At 47.2% G+C, this 23,178-nt stretch overlaps 1 long non-coding RNA gene across 1 annotated transcript in view; it reads right to left on the minus strand.

Moving 5' to 3' along the window:
- LOC309356999 overlaps positions 1-14,657 on the minus strand; it is a 401,715-nt gene extending 387,058 nt beyond the window's left edge. The window contains exon 1 of the long non-coding RNA XR_014163005.1: positions 14,617-14,657. This is a non-coding gene — a long non-coding RNA (uncharacterized lncRNA). The remainder of the gene's footprint in view (positions 1-14,616) is intronic.
- Between the last annotated feature and the right edge of the window lie 8,521 nt (positions 14,658-23,178).

Consider the following 23,178-nt stretch of genomic DNA (forward strand, 5'->3'; position numbering starts at 1 on the left):
GTTGCATATAAAAATGTCACAGTAATACAAAATTACTAAAATATAGAAAAATTACAAATATATATAAATCAATATCCATTCGTTTTCCTTATGACACACCCTCTGTTGCTTGCTGCTTCAGGCCAGAATCCCACACTGGAAACAGGTCAGTGGTCTATGTTCATCCCTAGTGATCTATAGAAATGAGCCAGCAATCTCTGCATTGGTTCCTCCGATCCCTTTATTAAACGTATGTACAGACATCTATGTTCTCTCTTCTCTCTCTCTCTCCTCCTTTCTTCCGCTTGCTACCTTTTGAGATGGTGTGCAAGCACACTCCAGAGTGCAATTAGGCACCTGTGTGCAGCCGCCCAACTCGCTCCAAGTTTGGTTTGACTTCTTAATTATTCCGAAGGGTATTGCTCCAGCTGTAACCCCAATTAATTTGGTTTTCAGGGCCCCACACTAGCTGCGCCGCACGGCTCGGATCATTAACGCGCCATTCCAGTCGTGTCCGCCGTCGCCAAGCCTTGCCAAAATGAAACGGATACTGGGATCGTTACGTTTCCACCAGGATGACTGACATTTTCCACACAGCTTAAAAAGCCTCCTAGGCCTAGACATGAAATGATAGATAATTAGGCCTTGAGGAATGAGCAGGCTGTGATCTGGAATGCTTAGACAGGAACCGAATCACAAGTGGGCCGTGAACAGTGGAGATGGGTTGGGTTCAGCTCTGGGGAATTTGGGGCCGGAACCATGAATGTGTGTCTCATGACATTCTTGCTACCCAGTAATGGGGTGCAGCTTCTATGATCTCCCCCCTTAGCACTTGACCCTTTCCTCCAACCTGACAGGGACTCCAGGACTCAAACCAATCATAGAACCGTATGGTTAGAAGAGACCACAAGGGTCACCTAGTACAACTCCCTGTAGTGAAATAATCATAGCTAAAGAATCTCTGGCAGATGGCCACCCAACCTCTGCTTAAAAATCTCCAAGGAAGGAGAGAGTGCTACCTTCAAAGGGAGTCTCTTCCACGCTTGAACAGCTCTTACTTGTGTGAATGTTAAGGATAGTAGGAAAGGATATATTGAATAAGTATTATCCTTCCTTCATTCACACTAGTGAAGTGATATAGCAGAGCAAATTCCCCTCAATATAGCTGGAAGCAGTTTGCAGATTCATTTGAATCTCTTACTTAATATTATTTCCTGGTGTCCCCTTTGATCCCTCCTAAAAGAATAAAGACACAACAGTCTTTCTGAGTAAAGTAACAAAGCATTTACTCACATTTCAGTTCACAATATGATCCCTGAAAGGCAGACTTTACTTGGTAGTTACACAAAGAAACTGTGAGTTTATCTCATAGGGAGACTGAACTCATGTGCTGCTGGCTGAGAGCCAGCAGACAGCAAAATGACATTAAGATAACAAAATGGTGGCAGGGGAGCAGCATGGCAGCAAAAGAACAAGACAAGAGAGAGATCAAGACCAGAGGTCAGCAGACTTTTCCAGCAGGGACTGGTCCACTGTCCCTCAGACCTCGTGGGGGGCCAGACTATATTTTGAAGAAAAAATATATGAACAAATTCCTATGCCCCACAAACAACCCAGAGATGCATTTTAAATAAAAGCACACATTCTACTCATGTAAAAACATGATGATTCCCAGACCATCCAGCCCCCAGGCCTTCGTTTGCCTATCCATGATCAAGACATACTGAGAAAATGGCTGCATGACTCGACTCTTTTATGGCGTGAGCCAGGGCCACGCCCATCTCCCAGGTCACATGCAGGGGGAGGAGCTCCAGACCAGCGGAACAGGAAGTTACACTGACTGGATGTCCCCCTGCCTGTTGCATTTGACTGCACCAGTGGATAACATTTGTCTTGTCATCCACAATGGCCAAAGCTAACACAATAACTAATTCATATACATAACATAACTATATATGGTACATAAGAAAACGTAAATATATACACAACATGGCTAATTCCAGTGGAAGAGAAATATCAAAAACAATGCAGAAAAGAATGTGATTATTTACATGATATTTGCGGGTTAAAAAACCAATGATAGTGAATACTGCTTGAATTCGCTTGACTTCTGTTCCTGACCTTGCACAAACACGCAAATTGTGGCAATGTCTACTCCCGTTTGCATTCCTGATGGGATCCTCCAATCCCCTTAGGAGCCCAGACCTTACAGCCTCTTACCACAGAAGGGCATGCAGATATTTACCCTAAATTGTTCCTCAGTTATTGGTATGGGAACTCAAGAGTGGCTTGTAAGAGTCATGCCATCTGAGCTGCAGAACCAACTCAGACCTCATATATTGAGCTTTTCTGGTAGGCCAGAGGGTGAACAATAGGCTTGATTGTCCATTTCCTCAGAAGGTAAGGGGAAGTGACCACACCAAGCCTTGCAGAACAGCTTACTCTATGGTATTAACCCCTTCATGCATTAATTAGACTTAAGCATGTTGGTTACATGAAGTTGGTTATCCCACAGTTTTCACCTTTATACTGTAGGCGAGATACCAGACAGAAGTGAAAGGTTTCTCTCTACACACATACCTCCATCTTGGCAAGCAAGAAGCAGCACCCCATTTCAAGGGCAAAAGCACTTGAGGAAGACAGCAGCAATGGTCTGGGGAGACTCGCAAGGGCTGGTTAGAGATGCATGAAGAGCCATTTTGGGCCCTGGGTCTGTGTCTCTCCACCCCATCACAGACCTGGAGCTGGAGGCCCTTGCCCAGATTTGAGTTCAGCAACCCATGGACCTAGCCTCAACACACAGCCATTTCCCCATGAGCATCACACACACACACACTGGTGCCATTTTGAATCTCCTGCACAGGCTAGCTCACGCTCTGGAATCAAAATGTCCACTATTCCTAATCAAATCAAACAAACCAGGCATTTCAGTTCAAAGGATGTTTTGGGGGGGGGGGGAAACAGGAAACAAGTGGAATGTTTCTCCAGCCTCAACTGCCAGGAGGAATTATGGACACCTTGACTTTGCAACACTATTTCTGCCCTGGATAAATAACCATTCCATAATCCATCTTTTTCCAATTTAGCTGGTCTTAATTTGAGCTGGGGCTTGACTCAGGCTCGAAGAAGTTTGATCGTGCCTGGGAATAATTATGTTAGGAAAACACGCTCCGGTTCCTCCTAGGATATTTCAAATAACGGCTTTTCAGTTCAAGTTTATTTGTGTTTGTTTGTTTGTTTTGGATCTCCATTTCCAGTTGATTAAAGAAAAAGGGCGACTCACTGTTGACGAAATCTCCTAAATCAGTATTTCCTTGCAATTTTACAGAGAAAGTTGACATTTATGAAGTTCAGTCAACGACTTGTAAAAATGGGAGTGTTAGATGGGGAAAATGCCGTAAAATCCCGTGCCAGACAAACATTGGTTGACAGCAAGCAGATGGCTGGAAGCTCTTCCTTAATACACTAGAAAAGTGTATGATTTGGCAGTTGTTGGGTTTTTTTAAAACCACCCATCATTATGAAACATCTTAAAAGTTTGCCTCATCATCTTCCACCTCAAACCTTGAAACACTTCAATCTCTTGAAAGACAGCTGCTAAGGAAAGCTTTAGGATGCCAAAAAGTTGTTGGCATGAAAGGCTTTCTAAGAAATACTAGCTAAGATTTATAGGAAACAAGCAGCTAGCATACCAAAGATGTCATATTTAAAAATCCAGCCTCTTAACCCACAAATAAATCTTTGCAACAGGCTTGTTTCTGGCCTGCTTCTCAAAGATGCAATAAAAAGTTGGTACAAAAAGGCTCCATTGCAGAGTGTTTCCACCTCTGCAAGCTTTATGCGGTGGTAACCCTTAAGATAATATTTTGATCTTGGCTTAATTAGTATCAAATTGAACCTTGCATTAAAACAACACTGAGATTTGGGTTTCTGTGGTCTGAGCCGAGGGATTCGGAGCCAGCCTAGTCATCCTTTCTGGTGCAGCCTTGGAAACCACAGCTTGGGAAGAGCTCAAGGCCTGGAATGTACTCACACAAGCCCACTTCCTCCCAGGCCTTCAGAAGATTTTTTTTTTTTCAAGACCTGCCGGATGAAATGCTGTTTTTGTGAGAGAGTCAAGGAATCAGCCTGCTGAATTTGGCTCAGGGCGAGATGCCAGCCAGCTCGTAGCGAATGTTCACAGCCTGAAGGGTCCCGGAGAGAGCTGGCTTTGGGGCAATAAGGAATTCAAGTTTAAAATGGGCCTGTGTCAGAAGGCCCAAATAACTGTGTTGTCTACATGACTGGCAGCAGCCCTCTGGGGTCTTCAGCCCTACCTGGAGATGCTGATGGGTGGGTAGGTGGGGGGACTTCTGAACCAGGGACTTCTGCATGCCTAGCAGAAACTCTTATCTAGAGCTGTGGCAATATTCCAGTCAAACATGGTGCTGAATTAAGAGTTTGATAGGGAATTACAGAAAAAGGAGGAATACCAAGAAGACTGGGTGAAATTTAAAGACTATTTAGCTTAATATTGTAATATAAGATAATTGAGAAGGTTCTTGAAAGTACTAAACAGGCCTAGGACAGCAATAAGAATGTGGTATAGGAATATGGATTTACGACAATAAGAAAAGAGTTGAATATAGTTAATTGAAGGAACTAATTATTTAGAAAGATGTTTGGGAGAAATTTTACAAGGTGATATAATGAAATTCAGTTAGGGGGGATTTGAGGAAGTCACTTAACAATGGAATATAAAAGGAATATGTGTTTTTGTTTTTTATTTTTTAGTATTGTAATGTGTTTTGTTTTGTGTGTTTTATATGTTATAATTGTTATAAATGTGGAAAACGAATAAAAAATGGGGGGGGGGAGAGTTTGATAGGGAATTGTTTGATACCACATCAGATCCATAGCTGTCAACTTACAGATTTGAAAATAAGGGACCAGCAGCCTTGAAAATAAGGGACCAGCAGCCAAAATAAGGGACCAGCAGCCAAAATAAGGGACCTGCAGCCTCACTTGTTCCAGGCACTCCAGTCTTCCTGTCCTCCTGCAGTCTGGTCAAACTCATGCTGGTAGCTTTGAGAACACTGTCCAACCAACTTTGTAAATAGAATCTGAAACCCATGCACCACAAGACCTATGCAGCCTCAACTTAAGATGGCTCCCCGGCCTGGCTTTGCACTGCAAAGTTTGCAGCAGCACGTGCAACAAAATGGTGTCCAGCATTCAAAAACCCCCTCAGCTTGCATTAACTAGCCACACACAAGGCATGCAAGCTCCACCCCCCAGTCGTTCTTAGACTTCTTATTGGGTGAGCAACACAGCCAAGCAACACAGTTGGAGCCTCCCTCCTCCCCGGCCAGCAGGGAGGGAGGGAAAGGAGCTGCTTCCTTTGAAATTTAAGGGACATCATTTAAGGGACATTTAAGGGACATCCATCAATAAGGGACAGCAGCGGGACATGGCGCTGGAATAAGGGACTGTCCCTTCAAATAAGGGACACTTGACAGCTATGATCAGATCATTGATCCATTTAGCTCAGTATTGTCTGCATTGGCTGGCAGTGGCTCTCCAAGGTTTTCAGCTGTCTTTCCTAGCCCTACCTGGATATATCTGGGATTCAGCCTGGGACCTTCTGCACACAAAGGAGATGCGCTATATCTGAGCTACAGCCCTAAACCCACAGCTCTTGGTGCAAACCTCAGGCTGGAAGACAGTACAAATTCCAGTGGCCAACAGGAAAGGGGTGGTTGCAAGAGTCGGACCTCAGTATCTCCTGCATCATTACTTGGGAGGGGGGGGAGAGAATGCAGCCTGACTTTTTTATTTCTTTCACACCATTTCTGTACCACTTGGTTGTAATGAAACCTCAAAGTAGTTTACAAAAATTTCAAAGGATGGTTTTGTTTCGGTTTGCGTATTTTTTTGGGGGGGGAAGGGTCACCTAAGTGGGTTCGCCTTTCTGTGCAGACCTAATCAAATTCCCCCCCCCAGCCGCCTTCCTTGGGAAATCATAGAATTGTAGAGTTGGGAGGGAACCCCAAGGGTCATCTAGTCCAACCCCCTGCAATGCAGGAATCTCAACTATGACATCCATGACAGTTGGCCATCCAACTTCCGTTTAAAAAACCTCCAGGGAAAGAGAGTCCACCCACCTTCCGAGGGAGCCTGTTCCACTCTTGAACAGCTCTTCTTGTCAGAAACTTCCTCTGAATGTTTAGTCATAAGATTCATCACACTGCTCTGTTTTATTATTTATGGATATTTAACCAAATGTTTTATTGATAGGGTTTCTCTGTTTTTACTGATGAGTGGCTTTGGATACAATGCAGATTTTTCTTTCTTTTTTTAAAAAATGATCTTATTGTGTTTTATGTAAACCACTTAGGGATTTTGCATAATAATAATAATAATTTATTATTTATACCCCATCCATCTGGCTGGATTTCCCCAGCCACTCCGGGCGGCTCCCAACAGAATATTAAAAACACGATCAAACATTTAAAACTTCCCTAAACAGGGCTGCCTTCAGATATCTTCTAAAAGCCAGATAGTTGTTTATTTCCTTGACATCTTATGGAAGGGTGTTCCACAGGGTGAGCACCACTACCGAGAAGGCCCTCTGCTTGGTTCCCTGTAACCTCACTTCTTGCCCTGAGGGAACAGCCAGAAGGCCCTCGGAGCTGGACCTCAGTATCCGGGCTGAACGATAGGGGTGGAGACGCTCCTTCAGGTATATTAAGCAGTACATATTAAGCAGTGCATAAATGGCATAAATGAAATGAATGAAACTTACATTAAAGGAACCCTCCAGCCCAGCAGTGGTGTAGCTAGCTGCTTGGGTGCCCGGGGTGGTGCGCAGAATCCCATCAGCAGGGCACGCTGCTGGAATCCCATCATCCGAGCTGCCGCGATCTTCTCGGATGCCCTGCAGGCCCGCATTGCTTTTTTGAGCAGCAGGGAGGCTGCAGGGAGCCTGCCCACCACCCCTTAGCTGGAGGGCGGGTGAGGGGGAGGTGACAGACAGTGGCACCCCCAGGCTCCTTTTTCGGGCAGAGTGGTGCCTGCAGGCGCTAGAGCCCACCGCATCACTCCCAGAAGAGTCTTTCTCAGCTGCCCTCTTGGTGCCCTGAGAGCACAGCCCTGGGCCGTGCTGCTTTTAGGAGTGGCACACCGTGCTCTGGGGCTCCTGGACTTGGGCATCACCCTGGGCACAGCGTGTTGCCCCCAAGATGCCAGGGACTGGGCAGAGGAGGAATGGCGGAGACCGCCTCCCTAGCCTGACCCTTCCAGAGAAGAAGAAGACAGTTCAGAATTACAACAGGGGGTTGAGGGAGATCACAGCTCAGAGGAAGATGAGGGGGAGAGGTGGGGAATAGAGAGAGAGAGATGAAGGAGGCAGAGCAGGAGCAGCTGGCTGACAAGTTATCACTAGAAAACATTCCAGACCCACCATCTCCCAGAACCCGGCGAGCCTTAGAAGCAGGTGGTAAGGACTTTTCCTTGTCTTATCCATTCCTGGCAACCTACCGTGGGGGTTGGTTCCTCTGCCGCCTGACACAAGATACCCAGTGTGCCCCCTGTTAGAATATAGTTCCCTTCCACCTTTAGAACAGGCATGTGGAGTTGTTGTATGTCACACGTCTGTTTACTTCCAGCACAGAACTTCCGTTGTATCTAGCTTTTGCCTATGCTGTTTTTGCTTGGACACGAAGGGAAGCAGGCATGTTTTTTCCTTTGTCCTGATGCTGAATAAATGCTTGTAAATATGCTTACATATGCCTCTGTCGGCTACTTCCATTGCAAAGAGTTCTTATCTCTGCTGGCTTGCATGCTCAGTCTCTAAAGGTTTCTGAGGCTTGAGTCGCAGTTTTAGACAGTTCCGAGAACTGGAGTTTGCCCGGCTGCTGGACAGTGGGCTGGAGCCAGCTGGGGGCCTGCCAATTGCCCCTGTCTCCCCGGACGCATCCCCACCCACCCCCGGCTATGCGACTGCAGCCCAGAACGCCTCATGTTTCCTCTTACCACTCATTGTCATCCCACCACCAATCCCCCAGCTCTGAGTCTTCTTCCCTTGGGAGTTCCCCAGCTGGTGCCTCCCACCCCACGCCCCTCTGCATCCAGCCAGTTCATGACATGGAGGCAGCGTCTCCACCAACTTGGATGGCTTTGAAAAAAAATTGGGCAAATTCATGGGAGAGGGCACTAGCCATGGCTACTAGCCATGATAGGTACGCTCTGCGTCCATGGTCAGAGGCGGAAATACCAGGTGCTGGAAATGACAGAAAGGGAGAGTACACTGAAGGAGTGTCTCCACCCCCATCGTTCTGCCCAGACATTTAGGTCTAGCCCTGAGGACCTTCTGGCAGTTCCCTCATTGCGAGAAGCCAAGTTACAGGGAAACAGGCAGAGAGCCTTCTTGGTAGTGGCACCCACCCTGTGGAACACCCTCCCATCAGATGTCAAAGAGAAGAACAACTACCAGACTTTTAGAAGACATCTGAAGGCAGCCCTCTTTAGGGAAGCTTTTAATGTTTTACAGACCACTGTATTTTAATACTTTGTTGGAAGTTGCCCAGAGTGGCTAAGGAGACCCAGCCAGATGGGTAAAGGTAAAGGTAAAGGTACCCCTGCCCGTACGGGCCAGTCTTGACAGACTCTGGGGTTGTGCGCCCATCTCACTTAAGAGGCCAGGGGCCAGCGCTGTCCGCAGACACTTCCGGGTCACGTGGCCAGCGTGACAAAGCTGCATCTGGCGAGCCAGAGCCGCACAAGGAAACGCCGTTTACCTTCCCGCTGGTAAGCGGTCCCTATTTATCTACTTGCACCCAGAGGTGCTTTCGAACTGCTAGGTTGGCAGGCGCTGGGACCGAGCAGCGGGAGCGCACCCCGCCGCAGGGATTCGAACCGCCGACCTTTCGATCGGCAAGTCCTAGGCGCTGAGGCTTTAACCCACAGCGCCACCTGCGTCCCGATGGGTGGGGTATAAATAACAAATTGTTGTTGTTGTTGTTGTTGATTGGCCACTGTGAGAACAGGATACAGGACTGGATGTGTCCCCCTTTGGCCTGTTCCAGCAGCTGGGCTCTTATATTCTAAAGAAGGAGTCGGGGCATGGGCGGGGAATACCCCAGTGGCAAAATGCCAATGCAATGAAAACAAAAACGGGTGCAAAATTCTCCGTGGAAAGGGGGGTGGGGGTGGTGGAGATATCCAAAAGGCACCAAGAGAATTGAAGGACTGAGGAAAATGGGCTGAAATCCTCAAAGGAAGCAGGTTGAAAAGGAAGTGTTTGTGAGGAAACACGCTTTGGAAAACGGACGTAGACATTCTGTTTTGTGCCTCACTCTCCTCTTCCTCCCTTTGAGAACCGGGCTGAAGAAGAAGCAAAGGGAATTATTAATAAGGAATTAGAGGCATCTCCTGGTAGTGCAAAGTACTCTGAAGTAGGGCACTGTCTAGCTCGGGGAAACCTTCCCCACTCTTGATATTCTGTGCAGGGAGAGCAAACTTTCAGCAGGATTATATATCTATAACATATATAGCAAAATCTGCTAGGAGACATTAGCGTCAAACTAAACAGCAACCCTGGCATCCTGCCCATTAAACAATTTATCTTACGTATAAATAGCATCATTAACCTAAGCAGCATACGTGGTGGACCAGCTTGGATGGCTTTTAGCTGGAAAGCAAATAAATCTTGGGGGCGGTGGGAGTTTGAAACCATTTATGGAATTGCTCCCCTGTAAATCACTGCAGAGCATCGAGGCCACCCTATTAAGGCCTTGGTAGCCTGTGCAGAAAGAGGGAGAAGGCAAGGAATGGGAAAGCTTTCTCTGGAATGAGAAAGACACCACAGTGTGCAAGAGCAGCCTTTGGAGCAGGTAATAATGACACAGACAACAGCCCCTAATCGAAGAGCAAAGGCGGTTTCGTGCAGCTTGCCTCCCTGGGCATATTTTTAGCTGATTTTTCTTGCATGGTAGAGAGGAGACTTGAATGTCTGTAATGCACCCCCAAGCGGGAAAGTGGGCTTGCATGATTAGGTGCCAAGCAGGGACAATGTCACTTCAGGCTGGTAGTTTAAAAGAAAAAGAAAAGAAAACCAAGTCACCACTTCCCTGCACATGGTAAGAGCATGCAAATTCATGCGTCTGTAGGGGTGCCCTGCCACAAGTAAATGCACAGCCCAGGGCCGGATTTAGGTTTGATGAGGCCCTAAGCTACTGAAGGTAATGGGGCCCTTTATATGTGGAGCTTTGTCCTTTGTCAACAACAAATTGTCACTGTTTTTTTGCATTGAATATATGCTATATGGTAAATTATGGACTTAATAGGTATCTAAAGCCATTTGCAGATAACAAAATATGTATTTTATCAATTAATGAACAAATCAGTGATATTTTAGGGAGCAGGCTAGCAGGCGGGGCCCCTTACTTACATCATAGGAGCCTACACAACACAAAACACTGTTGCTGTATGTAGGTTTTATTTGTTTTTTATCATATATTTTGGAAATGTACATCCAGGTTTTTTCCTTCAATTTTTTTTGGGGGCCCCCAAGAGAGTGGGGCCCTAAGCTATAGCTTGTTTAGCTTATTGTGAAAATCCCACACTAGCACAGCCCACCTGAACTCAAGGAGGTGCCTGTTCATATTTCTGAAGGTGTCCCCTGAGCAACAGGTTCTACTCATGGGGCAAGCAGCAGTGATGGCTAAATCTCTTTGCAACCAAAAGGATTTGCCGGACCCACTTTTCTGTGTGCCCATCTGTTACTCCCCACACCGCAGGCGTATGATGTGAAAGTGTGTGAACATCTGCAAACACGAAGGATATTTTTAAAACGAAGGTAATGGAAGCAATAATTGCAACCTAGAAGGAAGACACTCAGTTGTTGTGCTTCTGAAGAAGGACCTGAAGGCAGCTTTGCTCAGGCACCTGTGAATCGCAGCTTGCTCTTTGTCCCACCCCCATTGCCACAAACCACAGCCTGGCGCTGCTGCCTCCTTATTTTTAGGTTCAGGGCTTGAGCATGTTGCTGAGCTGGCCATGAGCTGCAGTCTCAAAAAACAAAACAAAAAAAACCTCTGCTGCTGACAGCTCGAGATCACCCTGTGCCACATTTTGACTTGCAAATAGCTTCCTGGGGAGAGCAAAGGGTGCATTTATCCAATGCTGCTAGAATGGCAGCTTTATTTAGCTGCTGACCCCACCCTGCCAAATCTGTCAAATTGCCTTACGACGCTGGGGAGGGAATCGGGCCACTGAGGAGCCAAGGAAGGAGCATCAAGGCTTGGGCTGTTTTTAAGGGAAATAAAGCACACAGATACAATCTGTACGCCTTCCACCCAAAATAAAGGGGGGGGTGGCTTATGCATGCAGAAATGCTCCCCCCTTGATGGCTTGCAGAGCTGACCCCACCATTAGGGTCTGGCCATCGCTGAGTGGTACAGCCCTTGGCTTTCATGCAGAAGATCCCAGGATCCATCCCCAACAGCATTCCGGGCAGGGCTAGGAAGAGACTCTTGCCCCAAACCCCAGAGAGCTGCTGCCAACCAGTGCAGACAATGCTGAGCTAAATGGACCCGTGATCTGACTCTGGGTAAGGCGGCTGCCTGAGTTCCATTAGGCAGGCCTGTTTTCAGTGCTCACCTAAAAATGCAACCAGACAAACTTATCAAACCAGAGCTTGCAAGCTAACATCTTCCTCAACAGCATTCCCCAACCTGGTGCTTTCCAGATGTTGCCTTTGGCTTTGTGGTCCAAAACATCTGGAAAGCACCAGGCTAGGGAAGGCTGTTCAGTAGGGAGCAACAGAGGGAACAAAGGTAGTTTGCCTTATACAGAGAACATCTAGCCCAGAATTGTCTATGCTAGCAAGTCCCCAAAATGCATGGGAAAACCCCATGGGGGCAGTGGGATCACCTAGGGGGTGCTAAGAGGCAGCAGGGGGTGCTGGAAGAGCTTCGTTAACTGCAAGCCCCGAAATCTGGAATCCCCTCCAAACCTGTGGCAACCTTGCAGCATTTTGCAAGTTAAGGAAGCTTGCTGGAGGTGTATCGGACTTTGAAAAGCTGCTATCGCTGGATCAGGTTTGTCCATTTTGTTGAATTAAATTGGATTTTGAATAAATGTGCAATGCATTGTTGCTGTTTTGAATTTTATTGCGCTATTACCTTCCTTAGTGGGTTGTGCAAATTGCTATTCTGAATAATGCCTTTTATAGGGCAGGGGGGGTGAGTTTATGGAACCAAGGGGGCAGAGACCCAAAACGGTTTGGGAACCACTGGTCTACATAGCAGTGACTCCCTGGGGTGTCAGGAAAGGAACTGTTATAAGAATTTAAGGTCTCAAATATATAAATTAAATGTCCATAAATTTACAAGGCAAACACATACGTAAGTATATAAACCATGTGTCTGAAATAGTACAGGAGAGCAATCCTGAAGCCATTTTGACTCTCCCAAACCATTTTGACTCTCCCAAATTGACCTCAAATATTTCTCTGCAAGGAGAAAGGAAATGGGAAAGCCTTCCCCCATTGTCTTTTGCTTACAAATCCATATTTGTGTATGAATAGGGTGAGCCTGTGACCTGGTTTCAGGAACTAAACTATTAACCATCACAAAAGAATGGCCAGACTGCCCAGGTAAAGCAATCAGTGACCATTGTCAGGTATCCTGGCAAAACAGGATTTCTGCTGTAGACCACCTCCTTCTGTGTCCTCTGCTGTAGACTGCCTCCTTCTGTGATGTATGTATGATGTTTTGTGGGGTGGTCTTGGGCTACAGGGCGAGCAATTTCAAAAGTCTATATAAGGGCTTGCGCAACATTGTTCTGTGTTCCTCCTCCCTCCTGCATGTGATGAGTGAGGACCCTGTTGCAACAGTTTAATAAAAATCAGGCTTACTAGCTGCTTTGTTTCTCAATATTCTCTGGTCAGTTTCTCCTACCGATAGGGAAGCCACTTAAAGACTCTATACAGGCTCTAGGATACCCCATAAGGGGAAAGGAGCAGTTTTTTCTTATAACAGAACATTCCCCACCTTACCTTGAGATGCTAGGGATGGAACCTGCGACCTCCTGCACACAAAGCAGATGCTCTCCCGCTGAGCTACCACCCTTTCCCCAAACTCTGTCAACAACACACAGCCAGGGTGGGCTGCAGGCACTTGTGGCATGCACTCTTGCAGTCAACCCACCCTAGCCTCTGTGTAATGTGTGAAACAGCCATCTTATACTGCTGTTGCAGGGATCATGGCAATACCCCACCACCCAATTTTCCTCGATGCTCTAGAATGCCAGAGCCTGCCCTTCCCCATGGTTGTCTCGTCTGCTTCTCCAGCGTGCAATGTGCTGAGGATGTCTGCTTCCACTCCATCCTTCACGCTATTCCAGGCCTCCAGTCACAGGTATTTGGGCCACCGATTCCTGTCAAGAAGACTGTGTGGCCTCAGTTTGCTTCCTGGATCTCTTTTGTTCCACTCAGCCACCATCAGCTGGCCCAGCCACCTTCCTGCTCAGAGGTGCTAATCGCAAAAAAAGAACGCTGTCCTAAATCTAGGGGAAGGAGAAAATAAAAATGCTTCCATGCTGAGGTCATTCAGCTCCTTGCTGCTGCTGCTGCCGCCACTGTCCGCGCCATCTCACGCTATCCCTCAATGAGCAAAACAAATGCTTGTTTCAGCCTATTAACAAATGAGGGAAAGGAAAGCAGCCCTGCTTGACTCTGCTGGAGTCCAGGCTGACTTCTCCTCCTCTAGAAAGCCATCTCCATCTTGCTACGCCTACTGTAGATGCTTGGCGTGTTGTAGGGTTGAGAGAGAAACCTGATTCGTTCCACATTTATAGGCACAGAGCCCAGGGCTTGCCAATCGGAAGGTCAGCAGTTCGAATCCCCACGACGGTCCCTGCTTCTGCCAACCTAGCACTTCAAAAGCATGTCAAAGTGCAAGTAGATAAGTAGGTACCACTCTGGCGGGAAGGTAAACGGCATTTCCGTGCGCTGCTCTGGTTCACCAAAAGCGGCTTAGTCAAGCTGGCCACATGACCCGGAAGCTGTATGCCGGCTCCCAGAGCCAATAAAGCGAGATGAGCGCCGCAACCCCAGAGTCGTCCACGACTGGACCTAACGGTCAGGGGTCCCTTTACCTTACCTCATTCATAACTGTTGAAGGAATCCACAAACCGAAACACCGCCATCCTTCAAAACCCAAGTAGATTTGGCAGTACAGTTCTCGCGCCGAGAAGCTTTCCTTCCACCAAGCATCATATTCACCCAAGCTGGGGGGGGGGGCATAAACAAGGTCTATGAAGGTAGCATCCTCACCCTTGAGGTGACTCCCAAAGTTATGCTTCCCAAAGGCTAAAAACACTTTGATGGCATCCCTTTGAGGTCAACCCACAGGAGTCGGCCCACCGTGCTAGCAGTTTCGTTGCAGGGGTGCTGCGGTGGAACCCAAGCAAACCTCCATCCTTTTCAGAAATCATGTTCAGTATTGCACATTGCATAAGAATTTGGGGGTCTGGCTCAAGCATAGAATGTCTGTGCCATACCAGTTGTACTCAGCTGTGCTTTAGAATGTACTCTGCAGACAAAAACCGGCTCCCTCGGCCTGAAGCGAGATGAATGCTGCATCCCATAGTTACCTTTGACAGGACTTAATTGTCCAGGGGTCCTTTACCTTTACCTTACCCATCAAGGAATGCCCTTCCTCAACCTCCAGATGTTGTGCACTATAACTCCCATTAACCCCAGCATAGGTGTAGCCAGGATTTTTGTTGGGAGGGGCAGACCTTTTGTTGGGGGGGGCAGAACCTCAGTTTGCTATGTATTTTTATTGATTTTTACTGATTTAGGGGGCAGCTGCCCCTCCCTGCCCCCCCCCTTGGCTCTGCCAATGAACTCTAGGCAGCACAGCTGGAGGGCACTAAGTTGGGGGAAGGGTGACCTAAAAATAAATAATGCTAATGTTTCTTGTAATCCTTTCATAGGTAGCCATGGAGATACCCTTCAGAAAGGCCCCTTGCCAGCAGAGCTGACCGTCAGTGCACAGCTGGGCTCATCATAAGAGAACAGCTGGAATTAACATATCATTCCCAAGGAATCCCTGAAATTCTCACTGGGGGCCTTTATCTGCCAGGAGACGAAGGGTGGGGGTGGGGAAATTGCAGTCAAATTCCCCCCACCCACTAGCTTAGGGCTAGTTAATGCATGAAGGGGTTAGGACCACAGATCTGTATTCCTGGACTCAGGCAGGTCTTGCCCCCTCACTTCCAGGGAAGAAGCAAGCGAAGCTTCTTACTTCGTTCCCTTCCACCATGTGATGCTGACCAGGCAACATGTCTGGGCTTGACTCCTTCAAGCCCAGACCACGCGCTCAGAAATATTTTTCTGTATTTTGTAAACCCAAGATTTCTTCTTGCTGCTGCATGGAATAATACACAAATCTGACCTTCGGAGTTTGTAAGTAAAGCATTTAAACTTGCTAACGGTGTGGTCTGTTCATTGTGAGAAAGGTGGAGAGGGGAAGCTCTGTAAGCAGACTAAATGGGGTGTTTAAAAGGTCTAACAGCCTGTATTCCATTTTGCGTCACTGTGCTGCATGATTCTAGGATTTTAATACTCAGCTGGGGGCTCTGTCTTGCTGGAGAGTGTGGTTAGCCCTGTGCTTAGGATCTAGGGATCCAGCCAAGTCTTTTATTAATTCCCCCACAGGGGGGACATTGTCAGCCATGGGGCTATGCTCCCCCTGTCAGGAGCTGTGTGCGAGGGTTGACAGGGCCACATGCAAAAGTAGGTGGAGGAACAGACTTGACTTTTCCTTTTGTACAGGTTGAGCAAGACTGCGCTCTCTCTCTCTCTCTCTCTCTCTCTCTCTCTCACTCACCCACCCACAGAGTCTTAATCTGACAAGCCTGTTAGCTCTGTTAGGAAAATGATACCATATTATGAGGCTGGAAGACACAAAGCTACCCCATTGTCTTCAGACAACTTCTGTCTAGCCCTCTGTTATCACACCTACTTCATCCTTTTCAGGTACAACCAGTAATTTAACTCTGGGGGGAGAAACAATCCCAAGGCAAGGAGAGGCGGGCAAGAGGGGAGCAAGACATCACCTCCGGCAAACAGAGCCACTTTGAAAGATGTGCAAAAGCAGGAGAGAGATGACACTTGAACGCCAGCATGGCATCATTAGCGAGATCTTTCCCCCACCTCCCCCCAGGGTTCATCTTCCTACCTGCCTGCCTGTTCCCCAGCTCCCCAGCTCTCCCTTCAGAGCTCCTCTCCTGCAACGAACCATAAATTACAGGCTGACAGCTTTAATTTGAGCAAAGTATGCCTGCCTGCTTCTGGCACCAGCAGCCGGCTGCTATAATAAGGTCAATATATATTCATTGTCGCATTGCATGATGTGCCAGGGAACACGGCGAGGGGTGGGGGTGGCGCTGTGGGGAGAAGAGAGCAACAAATGTTGTTTCTTTGGGGTGGCAGACGATGGGGGGGCGGGTGGGAGGGATCCTTCCCAGCCAGCAGTTGGCCTCTAACACCTGTGGCAGGATTTGCCAAGACTATAAGAGCGGCTGCTGGATCATCAGTCGCCCATCTCGTCCAGCACCCTGTTCCTCACACTGACTGAACTGGTGCCTCTGGCAAAACTGCAAGCATTATTCAAGCACTAGAGCCCTCTCCCCTCCTGGGTTTCCAGCAGCTAGTATTCAGAAGCATTGTTGCCTCCAACTGTAGAGGTAGAGAATAGTGTGATAAGAATTTTAAGGTCTTAGATATGTAATATATGTTCATAAATGTACCAAGCAAACACGTACATAAATATATAAACCACATGTCTGAAAACCCCACAGAAAAAAAGTCCTGAACAAATTGACCTCAATTATTTCTCTGCAAGGTCAAAGTGGGAACCTCCCCATTGCCTTTTTCCTTCCCAAATCCTGTCTTAAGGGCACATCTAAGATATGAATTCCTGCCAACCTAGAAGTTTGAAAGCACATCAAAAGTGCAAGTAGATAAATAGGTACCGCTCTGGCGGGAAGGTAAACGGCGTTTCTGTGTGCTGCTCTGGTTTGCCGGAAGTGGTTTTGTCATGCTGGCCACATGATCCAGAAGCTGTACACCAGCTCCCTCGGCCAGTAAAGTGAGATGAGCGTCGCAACCCCAGAGTCGGCCACCTAATGGTCAGATGTCCCTTTACCCTAAGATATGAATAGGGTGTGAGCCTGTGACCAGGCTCAGGAACTAAGTATTTATCATTACAAAAGACTGGCCAGGCTCCCCAGGCAATCCAATCAAGTGACCATTAAACAGGTAACCTGTCAGACTAGATAAACAAGTCACTCAGATTTCTGCTATAAACCGCCTTTTCTGTAATGTAGGTATGATGTATCTGGGGGGTGGTCTTAGGTTACACCCCTTCTGTGATGTATGTATGATGTATGGAGGGGTGGTCTTGAGCTCCAGGGCAGGGAATTTAAAATGCATATATAAGGCCTTGTGTGCCATTGTTCTGGGTTCCTCCTCCCTCCTGCGTATGGTGAGTGAGGACCCTGTTGCAACAGATCAATAAAGATCAGGCTTACTAGCTGCTTTGCTTCTCAATATTCTCTGGTTGGCCTCTGTTATTTTCTCTTACCAATAGGGAACCTACGTAAGGACTCTATATGGGCTCTTGGATACCCCATCAGGGAAAAGGGGCAGATTTTTTGTTTACAACAATAGCCATCATGGCTAGCAGCCGTCAAAAGCCCTTTTCTCCATAAATTGCTCAATCTCTTTGAAAGCCACCTAACTTGGTGGTCAACACTGCCTCTTGTGGCAGAGAGTTCCATAGTTTAACTATGCAAATTTGCTATCCATCCCATCAAAGGGCGCTTGGGGCTGCTGTCATTTTGAGAAGCATTTTTCCAGAGTTGATTTCTTCCTCCACCCAAGCCAAGAGAGAGAGAGAGAGAGAGAGAGAGAGAAACCAACCCTACAAAACAACAACACCTTTTTGCTGTTGTTATCCTTTAAAAAGGAAAAGCCTAATGCATTTTCTTCCAAGTTCAATGCCTCTGATGGATGATGACACCTCCAAACTTTCGCTTGTGGGAGATCCTTGTTTACTGATTGCAGGAAATAAACTGATGGAGAGAACGCTGCAGTGGAAGGAATTTCTCATGTTTCTTTTTGCAGCCCAGAGGAACACACTTTAGCACCAGCCGAAGGCACTTTGGGGTATCAGGTGAGAAATCCAGGTGCTCCTCTCTCCAGCCCATTTGCCCCCAGTTTAATCTAAGCCCTCGCTTCCCCAAACTGGAGCCCACCAGAGTCCCAAAATCAGTGGAAGGGAGAGAGGGGCTCTGAAGATAAGGGAGACTTCTTGATGTTCTGGAGTTCCATGGGGCTGTTAGAACGTGGCAGGACAACTGACAAATACATATTTTATCTCAACGTATGTATTTCTAAATTTATTTTATCCTGAAACACACACTTTGGGTTCATTTTTGAGTCAAAAAGTATATTGCAAATTTCAGTGAAGATTGAAATCTGATGGATGGGTGTGCTTTTTCCCAACAAGGTGGGAATTAGCTCAGTTTGACCTAAGAAAATTATCAATTTCTAGACTAGATAGAAGTCTGTTATATACCCTCACTTTTGTACTTTGGAAGGCCCCAACCTCCTGAACACCTAGATGTGCAGACCCTGGGACAGGAAGTGATGAGAGAAAAGCACTCTGCACATGTTCAGTAGATATTTCCTCCCACGAGTCTTTTGCACCAGGGTAGGAAACTTTGGGACGCGGGTGGCGCTGTGGGTTAAACCACAGAGACTAGGACTTGCCGATCAGAAGGTTGGTGGTTCAAATCCCCGCGACAGGGTGAGCTCCCGTTGCTTGGTCCCTGCTCCTGCCAACCTAGCAGATCGAAAGCACGTCAAAGTGCAAGTAGATAAATAGGTACCGCTCTGGCGGGAAGGTAAACGGCGTATCCATGCACTGCTCTGGTTCGCCAGAAGCGGCTTAGTCATGCTGGCCACATGACCCAGAAGCTGTACGCCGGCTCCCTCGGCCAATAAAGCGAGATGAGCGCCGCAACCCAAGAGTCAGCCGCGACTGGACCTAATGGTCAGGGGTCCCCTTTACCTTTACCCTAGGAAACTTTAGGCCTGGGAGACAAATGTCTGTCTAGACTTCAATCTGGCCCTCAGGACTCTCCCTAGGCCATGAACCCTTCCATGGCCACACCCCTCACCAGCACTGCTCCATCCCATCATCAAGGCCTTTTGTCTTTGCTTGAATAAGTCCCTGGACTTGATTCTTTGCATTGGAGGTGGAGAAATTCATATCTTGCTCCACCCACTTGAGGCTCTGGCTCCACCCACTGCTGGCACATGGCTGGCTGAGATGGCTCAGTTGGCAAAACATGAGATTCTTAATCTCAAGGTCATGGGTTCAAGCCCCTGTTGGGCAATAAATTCCTGCATTACAGGGGGTTGGACTAGATGACCCTCAGGGTCCCTTCCATCTCTATGATTCTATGGCCGCCAGAAGCTTAGCCACAAGGCAGTGTGGCCACTGACCTGAAAAAAATACCATGAACGTTTCGAGTGGAAGTTTTGGCACTCTAAGCACATCACACCTCCCTCCCAACAGAACAGCAGAAAACTATTTCAGCGGCAAGAATGGAGTTTGGATTAAATTCTGACACCGGACAGTTTCAAGGTTTCAGTGGAATAAATTGTATAAAGCAAATATTTGCATTTAAACACACATTGAAAACCTCTGCTGCTGCTACCCCACTCTCACTCTTGCGGACATTTTCATAAGATGCATATTAAAGAGGCAAGATTAGATAGAATTTCTCTGCAATCACCAGTGTTTAAAAAGCAATAACCATTTTTCTCCATAAAGCGCTTGGCGATGATAAATGATCTGTAATTTCATGGGCGGCATTTCAATCTCCAAAAGTATTAGCGCCGCTCCCACAGCGCCTCTTCTGAGATAGATTCCTCTTGGCAGCCCTTCGTAGCAGCTTTGCCTCACTTTCGGTCTCTGAATTTGTTTGGAGAAAATCAGGCATATATTTATGGGCTTGGCATGAGCTCTGCAGGAGCAGAAGTCGCCAGCCTGGTGCCCTCCAAGTGTTTTTGGAGAACAGGGGCTGATGGGAATTGTAGTCAAAAATGAAGGTTGCCATAGGCCCTGATTTTCCCGGACATACCCAGTATACTGCTGTCGGAAACCATGTCCGGGTGGAAATCGGCCTCCCAAAAAATATGTCCAGGAAAACCCGGACACATGGCAACCCATGTAGGCAGTGCCATTTTTGGTGATTTAATAATATTCATTCATTCCCCACCCATCTGGCTGGGTTTGCCCAGCCACTCTGGGCGTTTACCAACAGAATATTAAAAACAGGATAAAACATCAAACATTAAGAACTTCCCTAAACAGGACTGCCTTCGGATGTCTTCTAAAAGTCAGATACCGTATTTTTCGCACCAGACTATAAGACGCTTCTAGTTTTCAGAGGAGGAAAACAAGAAAAAAAATATTCTGAATCCCAGAAGCCAGAACAGCAAGAGGGATCGTTGCACAGCGAAAGCAACAATCCCTCTTGCTGTTCTGGCTTCTGGGATAGCTGCGCAGCCTGCATTTGCTCCATAAGATATACACACATTTCCTTTTACTTTTTAGGAGGGAAAAAGTGTGTCTTATAGAGCGAAAAATACCATAGTTGTTTATTGTCTTGACATCTAATGGGAGGGCGTTCCACAGGGCAGGTGCCAGTACCGAGAAGGCCCTCTGCCTGGTTCCCTGTAACCTCACTTCTTGCAGTGAGGGAACCACTAGAAGGCCCTCGGAGCTGGACCTCAGTGTCCGGGATGAACAATGGGGGTGGAGACGCTCCTTCAGGTATACTGGGCCGAGGCCATTTAGGGCTTTAAAGGTCAGCACCAGCACTTTTAATTGAACTCATAAAGCCCCAAAACTTCCATTTCTTGCGATTTTGCCCAAAAAAGTTCAACAACTTTTGGAAAAACCCTACAAAGTCATCTTGAGGGTACCAAGCTGGCAAAGGGTGTCCAAAAGACCTTGGAGTGTCTACACTCTACAGCAGCAGATCCCAGTCAGATAGGTCCAGTTTGAACTGGATTTCAGCAGTGACTTTGCATTTTGCCACTTTTGAGGAGCAGGGGCTCTCTGGAACCTCCTTGACAGGTCCCATCAATTCTGATAACCTCCCAGGCCACGCTAGACCTTTTCAGAGAGAGACCCACAACACACAAATTATCTGTGCTTCATGTTCCAGAGGGCTGTGCCTGAAGCCCAAACATTAGGAAGAACTTTCTGGTGTCAGAGCTGTTCAGCTGTGGAAAGGGCGACTTAGGAAGGACTCTCCTTCACTGAAGGTTGGATGGGCAAGGATTGTTTAGTTTTGATTTCTACCATGCAGGGGGTTGGACTAGATGTCCCCCAAGGTCCCTTCCAACTCTACAGTTATAATAATAATAATTTATTATTTGTACCCCGCCCATCTGGCTGGGTTTCCCCAGCCACTCTGGGCGGCTTCCATAGAAACCAAAAATACACTAAAATATCACACATTATAAACTTCCCTGAACAAGGCTGCCTTAAGATGTCTTCTGAATGTCAGGTAGTTGTGTATCGCTTTGACATCTGATGGGAGGGCGTTCCACAGGGCGGGCGCCACTACCGAGAAGGCCCTCTGCCTGGTTCCATGTAGCTTTGCTTCTCGCAATGAGGGAACCGCCAGAAGGCCCTTGGCGCTGGACCTCAGCGTTCGGGCAGAACGATGGGGGTGGAGACACTCCTTCAGGTATGCTCCTTCAGTTCCATAACATAGGAGCAGACACAGAAAAGGCCCTCTCTCATGTCACCACCAACCATGCCTCTGATGGTGATGGGACCAAGAGAAGGTGCTCACCTGGGGCTCTTAACACCTGGGCAGGTTTGTATAGGGAGATATGAAATTTCAGGGAGCCTGGGTGCAAGCCATTTAGGACTTTATAAGTAAAAGTTGGTGCACAGGGCGGGGGCAGATAAAGAACTGCCCCCCAGAGCCAAAAGGTCCCCCACCCCTTTATTAAGGGGGCAAAACCATCAGAAAGTCCTCTTGCACAAGTGTCTCTGAAATGAATCAGAGGAGCATTATTTTGGAGAACACTATTCGACTCTGTTCCAGGAGACTCAATTCCAGCCGCTCTCGTAGAAATTAAGCACTGTCTGTCTCTATAATGATGTATTATTGAAAATACATTAAGAGGCCATCCCGTCGGCAGCAGAGGAAGATAATACGCCAAGACGCTTCCACAATATATCAAAGTGCCTTTGTTCTGATGATGCTTTAATGCAATGCATCAAACTGCCATTGTCCCAATAATGCATCATCACAATACATCAAAGCTTTGTTGAGTTTGCTTGCAGAGGTGCTATTACAGGACTTCAAACCTGTGGCGTCCTTATGATGCACTGCCGGTGTGCCATAACCCCCTCCAGGGAGACAGACATCAACCCAGAGGAAGGGGCAAAATCATATCGCCCACACAGAGAGAGATACCAATTGCACAGAATAGGTACCTTCTAGCAGATTCCCTTCCCTGATACATACCTGTGCAATCACCGAGATAATCCGAGGAGGCTCTGCTGACCTTGCTACGGCATGCAGGCTGTTCCCTGCAGGCAATATGGAAGCAGGGCTTTCTCTGTGGTGGCCCCCTATCTCTGGAATGTTCTCTGCTCTGGCATTCATGAGGTTTTACCTATATAGCATGTTTCAGAAAGTTACTAAACACATCTCCTTCTTGGCCCAGGCATTTCCCAACTGATGATCATTGGACCAAACTGATGATTACTTTTTGAGTATTTGATAGTCTTAAATAATATCCAGTATGATTACAGCTTATGTGCGACTTAATTGTGTGATTTCAACCATATGTGGTTGAAAGCGGGCTGGTTGAAATTGAGTAAGTTAAATCCAAGCAAGGTGGAGACAAAAGCTCTTCTTGTGCCAGGTCTGCTTGGGGTTACCCTGCATGTAAAGAGCTTTTATGCGACCCCCAAGCCAGGGAGATAAGGAACCACACAAACTTTAGAATAAATCTGAAGGCAGTCCTGTATAGGGAAGTTTTAAAATGTTTAATGTTTTGTTATGTTTTATATAAGTTGGAAGCTGCCCAGAGTGGGTGGGGTA

The sequence above is a fragment of the Podarcis melisellensis genome, assembly GCF_964234715.1.
Source record: "Podarcis melisellensis genome assembly, chromosome: 14".
Taxonomy (NCBI): domain Eukaryota; kingdom Metazoa; phylum Chordata; class Lepidosauria; order Squamata; family Lacertidae; genus Podarcis; species Podarcis melisellensis.